The sequence below is a fragment of the Uloborus diversus genome, chromosome 10 (assembly GCF_026930045.1).
Source record: "Uloborus diversus isolate 005 chromosome 10, Udiv.v.3.1, whole genome shotgun sequence".
Taxonomy (NCBI): domain Eukaryota; kingdom Metazoa; phylum Arthropoda; class Arachnida; order Araneae; family Uloboridae; genus Uloborus; species Uloborus diversus.
The window spans coordinates 119,819,495-119,831,388 of NC_072740.1; positions in this window are offsets into that span (position 1 = coordinate 119,819,495).

An 11,894-nucleotide genomic window follows, 5' to 3' on the forward strand; every position below is an offset into this window, starting at 1 on the left:
ACCGAAAATTTTCAAATTTGTAGTCTTAAAAACGCATTTTAGACGATCTTTGGCAATGTTAGGGGAGAAATGGCTTGGTGGCGCTCCCCTTTCTATGGAGAGATTTCAAGACCCTTCCCAGGAATTTTTTCTCATTTGTAATCTTAGAAATGCATTCTAACTGTCTTTCGTAATATTAAGGGGTCTGAGGACCACCCTTCTGTCACTCATTTTTCAAAATTGAAACCTTTTAAAAACGCAAATATTATCTCCAATTATGTAAAGAAGAGGGAGGTTCGGGGGTTCTCCGGCGGAATTTTTTTGCAATTGTAGTGCTAAAAACGCAGGTTAATACCATATTTTCATGATGTTACGTGAAGGAAAGCCTCGAAGCCCTACACCAGGAAATTTTTCTAACTTGCTGCCGTAAAAATGCATTCTAATTATCTTTGGTAATGGTAGGGGAGAAGAGGTCTGGAGAGCTCCCTCAGATATTGTTTGAAATAGTAACTATGAAAATGCTCTTTTAAACGATCTACGGTGATTTAAGAGGAGGAGAGATTAAAAGGCCTCCCATCCCAGAAGATTTCCCATCTCAGGAAAATTTTCTAATTTGTAAACTTAAAATCGCATTCTATAGACTATCTTTGGTAAAGTTACGGATATAGATAATTAAAAAGAACACAAAACACACTGCATATTTTGAACAAAAGCAGTTTTGTTTGCTAAAAAAATAAGGCTGGAGTCAGATGCCCAGAGTGGCAGAATACATTTAACTCACTGGTTTCAAACTCAAAGGAATGTATTATCGCGATTCGTTCACTAATTTTTCCTTGATGGAATCAATAATATATTTTTTTTTTAATGTGTAGTTAAAATGAAAGAAATGATATGGCAATTTCTTGGAAAAACCACGATTATTAACGGAAACGGCACATCTTATCAAAGTCTAATCATATGTGTCGTGAGTTTTACCTAGTAAACAAGTTCTAAAATTCAATTAAAAAAAACAAAATAAATGCATAATAACTCTATTAAAATTTGTAGTTTACTTAAAAGCAATGTTATCTTTCTAACAATATTATTTTAAAATATTTTTTTCTTTTCATTTATAATTTTGTTTGACAGGCAGTGAAAATATGATACGTAGTAACATTTATGACGATGAATATTGTGCATTTTTATTTAAAAATTATTATTTTTTTATGCGATTCAAGGGACAAATTTATTCATAACATGTATGATTTTTCGTAAAAATAAACATTTAAATACTTCGTTAAAATACTGTCATGTTGTCCAGTAACACTCATGACATTGAAGGTGAAAAATTTACTTTTAAAGTAAAATATCTCTAGTTGCATGAAATACTAAGCTCAAATGAGGCAATGAGAAGCAAAGGGATGCAAGTGGACGTTTTCAAGTTTCGAGTAAAGCGCGTGTAAAGATTACGTCCTAAGTAGGCTTTCGTTAATTTGATTTTTTTTTCTAAATCATGCTGTACAGCAGCACCTACCAGGGCTACTAGTACCATCTCTTGCCCCAAGACAGAGGAGAGGTTCCCCGACCATGTGTACTGGTTATCTCCAAATTTTTAATTTTGCCACTTGCATCCTTTTGCTTCTCACTGCCTCGAATATGATTGTACCCTTAAAAATAAACTATTACAAGAAATTTTTCCCGAAATAAATAAAACAATTGATGATATTTATGTTTGAAATTTTTCAAATGTTGTTTAGGCAAAAGTTTGGAAAATGACCCTGGTGATTTATTTCTGTATAACCAAGAACAGACGCATCAAATATGCACATTTGAAACGAAACAGATGTGCTTATTACAAATAAGAACATAGAACAATTAGTATTTTTTAAATATGTCGAGACGTGATACAAACGAATGTTTGGCTAGCATTTACCACTTTCTAGAAGACAAATACATGCATGGTCGCATCCAGCTTTTAGTTTCGGAGGGATCATATCCTCATATATATAATAGCAAATGATCGAGTAACCCGCGTGTTTTAACAATGAAACTTGCGCCACGGCATGATAATTTGATAATATGTTTTGGTTATGTTTAACATGCTTGGGAAAGACCTTACTGTGACAAGGTTGAACTCGATCCGACAACTTAACAGTTTTACTGGTAAGACTGTGTCATTTCAGAGAATAAAGAAAAGAAAAAATGGTCAAAAATGAACGCTACCTACTGGAGTGTTGGGTTAATCCACTGGAGTTAGGGTTACAATTTTAAGTATCAAAATATCACCAAATAGGCAATGGCTTCGTTCAAATGTAGATTTCACCCGTCATACCTTGACGGGCGATTTTCTAGTTAGTAAATAATACTCAGGAACTTATAGAAGTAGATTCATATTGACAGAAGGAATATTAAAAAAATAAACAAATAAATAAATAAAACATTTTAAAATAAATTCATGAAAACTTTGTTATGAAACACCGAATGTATGTGTGTGGGGGTGGGGCATTCAATTTACCGGACCACCTTCAAAAGATTTTTCTGTATCCGCCCCTGCCCCATGTACTGGGCGTTTATTCTAAAAAAAGTTATGGATGAATGTGGCAGTTGAGGGAAGGAGGGGGGGGGGGGAGTGCGAACTAAACCATATGAACTAAAGTATTGTTGTCCCGCCTCATCTCCAAAAACTTGCAATGTGGCCCATGAGTAAAAAAGGTTGAAAAACCCCTCTCTAAACCATATTCCGACATTCTTCTTATTTATTCAGACATATATTAAAATAAAAAGCGTATGTATTTGAATTAAATAACAAATTAAAATCAAAGCATAATCATTTATTTCTCTTACCTTTTTGATGAAGGAAAGAACAACGTTTCATACTGAGTGGTGGGGTGGGGAGAGAAAAAAAAATCTGTCAAGGAAAGCGCCTTTCGTTCGTAAACTCTTACTCTAAACTGCCCGTTTTGTTCATAAGCCCTCAAGTTCCCGCTAAAAATCATCACACCCCGAGTGAATCACTGATTAGTCTGGAATTTACACCACTGAGTGTACCCGATGTACGGTACAATGACGACTGGATGGCGACAACGATTAGCACCCCTTAACCCGCAGGGGATGACATATTTTCGTAACCAGTCGGGCGGTTTTAAACGAGTAGGAAAAAAAGAGAAAAACTGCTTTTGCTTGACGGTTGGAAAATGCCCGATGTAATTCTGTTGCTCAAGAGGAAAGAAAAGAAAGGTTTGAAATCCTTTTACAAAAACGAGGAGTGGAACCATTGTTGAATTTTCCAGTGTCACCCAGTAGTTTGATTTTGCATCTTCTAGGCGACAGAATTTTTTCACTACGCGACATTGGTGTCGCGTAGTACCTCTGTTAAAAAATGCTCTGGGTCGGCGGCCGCTGAGAATCATTTTTTTTATATAATAGTGTTTAAACTGAAGGGTCTTCAACCATGGGTTTGAACCCTTCGAAGTATATTGAGTGAGAGAAAATAAATATTTTATTTTTCGCAAAAAAAAAAAAAAAAAAAAAAAAAAAAGAAACGCACATTTAGGAGGTCTTTACTTAAATACTTTTTACAATACAGCATTTTGGATGCTCCAAATTGTGTTTTAAGATTGCATTTTCTGTTAAAGCTTTATTGAAAAAATACTTTTTGTCACTTTTATTGCAATTGTTATGAACATTCATAACAATTCATAACAGTTGTGAATTGTCATTCATAAGTAAAGTAAATGTGAATTGCAATTCATAGATGAAATTAAAAAATGGACAAAAGTATTTTAACTTTTAAATACTGCCCTTGTTTTTCTGTTTGCATTACTAAAATGAAATTGGCGGCTCCATTTCTGAAAAAGTGGGCTGATGTAGCACCCCCACGGCCGTCTTAGCGACGGCCTTGCACTCTCCATCTGCGCTTGAGCTATTCGTAAAGAGGGATTGAAGCTAGAGAATTTACGTAGCGGTATTTACATTTTACTGTTTGCAGACAAGGCAACTGATCGGCCCGAAACATGACCGGCCCACCGGGCAAATGCCCGGTTGCCCGCCGGGTGTATCCGCCACTGAATATAAGTTAAAATTTGTTTACAGATTAATGCATCTATATAGAAAACTGAATTTTTGTACCTATAACTATAAAATAAATATAATTTTTGAAATAAATTACATAAAGATGCCCATTAGTCCATATCTGCCTTTGTATATATGAATAACATCACTGTTGTTATAAGTTTCAAAGCTAGAAATATTTGAAGAATAATTAATACATTTTTTTTATATAGCATCATTTAAAACTTAGGTTTATTAATAAAATTATTAATTAAATATAACGTAATGTAACTTTTAATAGAATAAATTGTTAATAAACATTTTATTAATTGTTGTGTTAATTCTGGCTCCAAGGGTCTAATACACACAAATTTTAAAATGAAAAATATACATTTCTGTAATGAGTTTATCACAGGTACAATTTTGAATTTAAAAGACAATGTCTTATATAATAATAATTGTAAAACAAAATTCGCAACATAAATTGTTTCAGACCGAAGCGGCCAAATCACAGCTCATGATCCGGCCAATTCGAAGCTTCTGTGGAATGGCCGCAGCTTCGTTCTATCTCTACTTGTGGTATAATTTTACCATTAAAGCTTAAATTTCATATTCATCGATTGCATAGTTAGCATTTTCAAATTCATTAAATTACAAAAGTCACGTTATGGGGTTTACATTGCTTTCATCTGCTTCAAGTATCGAGTACCTGTGCATCGATTACCTGAACTGACTTCAACTTCAAGTACCTTCATATTTGGACATGACTTCACTGAATTTAACCCCATTTGAATTTTCATATTATTTGTTTATTCTCCCACTCCTTATCAGATGATGTCACTATTGCTTCCGTCTTTTTCTTCTTGGCCTTCTGATCTTTCTTTTGGGTAGAATTGTGGTATAGCAGAACTGTGCCCATTCGTTTTTCTTGAATTTATGAAAAAAATAACTTTTTTCTTTCTAGACTTTCTTTTAGCCGCTGCTTCACGGGACACACTCTTCTGTCTAACATCTTTCGCAATTTTATCCAGAGTAGTTTGAAGAGCCTTAGACGTTCTCTTGTTACCATTATTCCCTTCCAACACTTCTCTTCATCTTTAGAAATCAGCTGTTCTTTGGTAGCGCCCCATTATTAGAAATCTGATTATAAAATGTGTGAAGAATCTGAATTTAAAATATGTTTATCTTTAACAATAAAAACTTTTTGTTTATTGATAAGCAGTCTTAATTAAAAAAAAAAAATCACATTTTATTTTCTCTTTTTGTGCAACTCAATTGCTGAAATTTAATTTCCAAGATATTTTCCCTTCAATATACTTATGCGTGCCAAATAAAGAATCCTTTGCGTTCTTGACTTAATCTTGAACCTAAGGGGCCATTCATTTTTTACGTTCGAGTCCCGAGGAGAGGAGGGGGGAGGTTTGGAGAAATCTCTACATTCCCTTGGGTGGGGTGGGAAGGGGGGGGGGGGGGTCAAACCCATTCCTACGTAATATTTTCCAAGTTCATATTTTATATTAGAAATCGCGCGATCAAGTGGTTTGGCAGGGATCATTTTTCATTTGCTTCTGGAAGGTAAAAAACGTATTGGGATGAGCCGTTTTTTTATTTACTTTGCAAAGAATGAATAGTGTAAAATATAATAAAAGCATTGCACTATTTATAGCATGTTTTATTTTAAATTAGTATCGCAAAAAAATGTCGAAAAAACATTCAGTCAAATTCCAACTTTTTAGTAAATATTTCTTAACACAAAAAGGTTTAATTTAATAATAGCGAATTTAATAACGATTCCAGTGATGTAAGATTCGTTACTTAATTATTTTGAAAACGAAATGGAATCTTACGTAAGAATAGGGGTGAGGGGTTTGAACTCTTACGTACCCTTACATAAGGCGGGGAGGTGTCAAAAATGGCCAAAATCCTCCTTACGTAATTAATGAATGCCCCCCTAAAGACATTTATATCACATATTTGTCATAGAATATAGAAGAATATTTCATTAATATTCCATTGCATAGTCTACATCGTTCGAAACGGAGACGACCCCATTTTGAACTCACCATCGATGTCTTGTATGAGCCGCCAGTGACATATTTAAAAAGGAAGAAAAAAAAAAAAGAAAATGCTTCTTTGAATAGGTCTCAAACACATTGTAGAGAAGCATGCATATCAAAACTTAACTCAAACCTTGAAGTTTCAATGCTTCATTTATCGAAATCGTATGTGCTAAATGAACTTGATGAAATGGTATGTGCTAAATGAAATCGGACAAAAAAAAAAAAAAAAAAAAAAAAAAAAAAAAAAAATGAAAACTTTGTATTTGCAAAAAATGACACACCGTCAAGTATGTCAACAACTAAAAAATTAAGTTTTGGAAAATTTTCTTTCTCTTGTTTTTTAAGAATAGAATTACATTGTCGTAGTTCATTGCGGAATCAAAGTCTACACTATGCAGGAATAAACTGAAAAACCGCCAATTTTTGACATATGTTAGTCTAGGACTGATGTACAGATATATCGCCGCCTCAGAGCTACACTAAGACATCTAATCCCATAAATAACACTAAGATATCCTAATGTTGCTCGGAGGCGCGATATACTAGTTCATTAACTGTTATATTATTATGTACTAGCTGACCCATCCGAAGCATCCCCATCCGCACTCAATAGAAGGAATTTACAACCCGGTTATTTAATTTTTTTTAAAAATAATAGCAAAAATGTGACTTGTTTGTTCATATTTTGCTGATAGTGGAAAAAAATCTTTAAAATGATAAGGTGGGTGGAGCATAGAAGGCCTACTACAAAAAAATCATAGTTATTGTCCAGGGGCGGACTGGCCCTAAACTTTTAATGTGGAAAAAAAAATTCATGCCGGCCCCATCCAAAAACGTTTGGCTGTAGTTTTCCAAACCTAAAAAGTTTCTAGTGTGTTTAAAAAAAAAAAAAAGGTTCCTCCCCCCCCCAGCAGCCCTCACCTCTCTCCCCCCGCTGAAATACCTAGATTTTTTTTTTTTTTTTTTTCAGAAATCCTTATTTAACTTTTCATTTCAAGCAAACTAGTGGGCAGATTGATTTAAACTAAGCATACAGCAAACGCCCATAATATACAGATGATATTTCAAGGATCTAACTTTCTCAAAAATATTTGCAAGCTTAAATTGCTCTACGCAATAAAAAAACCACTGTGAAAACTGTGTGGCTTCTTTGAAAAGCCGCATTTAAGAGTATTTCGTTTATGTAAAAGTGAATAAAAATCTTATTTAAAACAAAACGTAATACATTTGAGGCAGTGAGAAGCAAAGGGGTGTAAGCAGACATTTTCAAGTTTTGAGTAAAATTCGTATAAAGATTACATCCTAGGTAGACTTTCATTGAATTTTTTTCTAAATCATGCTGTACAGCGGCACCTACCAGGGCTGCTGGTACTATCTCTTGCCCCAAGACAGAGGAGGGGTCCACCTACCATTTGTACTGGTTATCTCCAAATTTTCAAATTTTCCTCTTGCATCCCTTGCTTCTCACTACCTCATATGGCCATGAGCGGTACTATTTACCCTTCAGAAAAAAATTCTTTTTTTTTTTAAGTCTTTTCTTAAAATTGTATTGTACGTATTCAAACTAATGAAAATTTTCATGTAAACCAAACGTAATATATTCGTTCAGAATGAATACATCACAGATCATGAGACAGTGAGAACTGATCGGAAATCGGATAAGCCCGAATTAATCTACAAAAAAAAAAAAAAAAAAAAAAAAGAATTTCGTCCGAAAAAGTCGCCATTTGTCTCAGTGAGAAAACTGATTTTCAAAGGTATCTCTCAAAATGTTATCTAGTGAGTGAAATTTATTTGTCAGGTTCTAAGAACTAAAGTGAAAATCATGGGATATACACTTGGGGTGGGGGGATTGCGGTCTCCTCCCAAGGCCCTTAGTTTTAACGTAGATTTATATTGCCAATAATTTTAATACGGTAGTTTATATGCATGTAAAGATGGTTATGACCAAACTCCCCTCCCCTCTCCACAGAAAGCAAGTTCTGGCAGTGCTTGTGTTTTATGGTATATGTGTGGCCTATGCTATATATTAACTTGCCTTTAATAATAATATTCCACTGACACAACGTTTTCAAGTAAGAACAATTTATTTATCAGCTTCCAAGATTTAAAGTGAAAACGAAGAAATGTATTGGGAAAAGCAATAAGATGTGCGTATTCTTTTTCCGTAAGTAAATATGTTCAACTAGAGTTTAACCTACGAAGATGTTCAACAAAGTGAAACTCAACCGCTTAAACCAAAAATATAACAATTTATACTGCTATTGTACGAGTTTACATGCTTGCTGAAAATAAATAATAATCGAGTAACAAAAGAAAGCACAACACAGAAATGGTCCGACTTAAACCTTTTTAAAGACATAAATTAAACGAAATTAATGAAAACGAAATAATATTTGAAAAAAGTTACTCAAGAGTAATAAACTAAAAATGACAAAATTAATATTACTCTTCAAGAATCAGTGAAAATGTTTTCATACAAGGCCCTAATTTCGTCAAACTGAAAAATCTAATAACTTTGTAAATTTCAAATTAGTGCTAAATCTTATCATTTTATCCGGAAAAATTTTATCCGAAATTTGAAAGTATGCTATTTAACGAATTTCAACATTGCATTTATCAATTTGACACTGAATAATAACATTAAAATTGAAAAGTATATGATGATAAGATTTTTAAAAATGTACTTTTCGTACTAGTTGCAATATGGTAGTGCTACTAATAAATTAAAAACTAATAGTTTCTGGGAATACTGCATTTTAGATTCGGAAATTTTAGATTTGCTTTTAAGATTGTAACATTAAAAATATAAGTAAAAATAGATACATTATTTATGATTAAAATGGGCAAAAACACTTAAAGCAATTACACTTATCAATCTAGCTAAGAAAGAAAAATCTATAAACAAGCATTACAAATCAGTTAACAGGAAAAAAACTTCAAAAATAAAGATTATTTGATGAAATATTATTAAATACTTAAAATATGGTTAAAGAACCTAATTTTTTTTTCTTCTATAACTCAGTGTATCCCTTTAAAAGATAGGGAAACAAAATTTTACAGTATTTAAGACATAATAATTACTTAAATTTTTCAACATTCCTTTTTAATTTTATCAAAAAATTTCTTTCAAAGCATGTAACTTATATTTTTTTCCTTAAAAGTAATAGATTATGAATATCCGTTAAAGACTACTTGGTACTAAAGATAAAAATAAAAGAAATCGCGAGAAAAAAAACATTTCTACAACATTAATCTTTCTTACAAAAAAAAGTCTACTTTGTTGAGCAACAGCATCAATGGTATCCTCTGAATCTATTTGATTTAAAATGTCCTTCTCTAAAGACATCAACATGAGAGCTTCTAAATTTTCTTGAGAAAGGGTTAAACAAAAAATCATGAGTGTAAAAAAGAAATGAATTAAGTTCAGGAGGGCCATGCACATCCTCATATCTTGGACAAGCATACGAATTGTACTCAGGGCAGGTTCTGGATACCGGAACAAACCCTTCTCTTTCTCTCTCTTTTTTTTTCTTCAAGTTTAAACTGCACAAGTTTATTATTCTTCCAAATCCTAAATTTCATACCAAAAAAAGGGGGGGGGGGAGAGAGAAAAATGTTCTGCTGTCTTTGAGAAGTATATTAATAATCTTAGTTTATTATCTCCCTTCAAAAATTAATTACTCTTAAAAAAAGACATAAATAATGTGTGTAACAATAATTGGATAAAATTGGTACAGTATTTAGGCTTTAAATTAAAATTAAGTACAGTAAAACCTGTAGAGTTGACCACCCTTGTAAGTTGACCACCTGTCTATCTTGACTACTAATGTACGCCCAATTTGGTTTGGAGCATTGTAAAAAAAACCTTTGTAAGTTTATCACTTGGTTTTTTTTAACTTTCTTCAGTAAATTATTTTATTTTATTATTCATTAATTTATTATTATTGTATAATTATTTGATAGCTTTCTAAGAATGTTTTTAATGCTTTGATGACGGACTAGCAATTTACTAACTAAACAGCAGCATAAAGCTTATGCTGCTCTTTATTCTCCAAACTTGTTTTCATTTGTTGTTCTATTTGAGATAGTTTTTTGTACTTTGTTCAATAAAAATAGGTGTCAGTAGAAAAGTACAAAGTGTTTTCTTTCAGTTGCAATAGGTTGTGCCAATTCTGGAATTGCGCTAAGGCCCGGATCTGCACATTTTGGGCCCTCTGCAACAAAATGGGTAGGGCATCTCCCTAGTGGCCCAGTGTCTATTTGTAAAGTTAAGAAGTCTCAATGCTAGTTTTTTTCCTTCAATTTCTAGGGCCGTCAGCCCCCTAGAGGAAGTGAGCCCCCCCCCCCCCCCGCACTGCGGGTACGCAGATATGGGCTTGCTAAAGAGCCCTTCTGGCTTATTTCGAGTGTAAGGGATTAAGATATAGGACATTTTAATTTTGCCTTTATGAACTGAGAGAGTCGAGCTTGTTGCTCTTTGGGCTGTAAGTGTTACATAAAAAGGCTTCAAAAAGAACGTTTTGAATTTGAAATTAATAAGAAGTATGAAATATTAAAATGAATTCAAAAAGGAGAAAGCCAGAGAAAATTAGCTGGCACATATGGAATTTCTAAAACTACGGCGTCTAATATAGTTTAAAACAAGGAAAAAATAATAAAACTATTTGAATAGTATTTTTAATTATGGTTTCACTTTCAATAATGTTAAACAATGAAAGTTAGTTGAACAGAAAGAGTAATAAGGGTGAATTCCTCGAAAAATGAATACACGGTGCGAGAAATGACTAAAAATATTTCAAAAAATCATTACTGCCCTTTATAAGTTGACCACCAAAGTACTGCACCGCGAGTGGTCAACTTACACAGGTTTCACTGTATGCAAAAAATACCTAATATCGATTTTACGTTCCTCTAAAATTTGCTTTTTTCAAGGAAAAAGGTAAGGGGGCGACGGATAAAAAAATGTTGGAAATCACTGTTTTAAATATTTATACTGTTTGTTCTTTTATAAATTTTATCTTTGCTAAACGAAAATAGATGAATTGGACGGTGTTATACAAAAATGAGTTATCCAACAAAAATTTTCAAAAAAATAATGAGTTATTCACATAGCTTGGCAGATAAACTGACACACTACGGGGATACAAAGACGATTTCTATTAATATGCCATCTATGAAGATCAGTTTAGAACTCAATTTACTCAAAAGTACTGCTTGGTGGGTTGACCCATTTTTGTGTAACACCGTCAATTTGTTATAATTATAACTGACAGTTCAAGTTCTTATTATTTAAAGTGCTGATGACAAAAAAAATTAAAAAACACATGATGATTAAAAATATTAAACTTACCTAAAAAAAATTCTTGTCACCCTTGAATTTAAAAGACATGCAATCCCATTGAGCAGTCAACACGGTGTATAACAAATGACTCGTTTTTTTCCTCGGAGACAAAATTGTGGAGTTCTCAAAATTATCTAATTGGTTGAGAAAGTCGTGGATCTATCTATTGCAAAGTGCTGGGAAACAGAAGAAAAAAAACGAAGGATGAAAAGGAAAAAAAAAAGCTTTTTAGCAGACGTTTTGCTCCTATTCATTCTATTCTTAGGATGGCGCCTTTCTCTTATTTCATTTGAAAAAGGTTCAATGTAATCTTTTCCCAGACAGTCTCGGATCAGATCGTCTCAGATGGCCACAAAAAAAGATCCCCACCCCCAATAAAACTCCTTACCAGAATTCCAGGAAACATCAATCCCGAACAGATACGAGAGACACCCATGGACCCTGAAGGCTTCGCTTCGGACGAAGACCACCCAACAAAGACA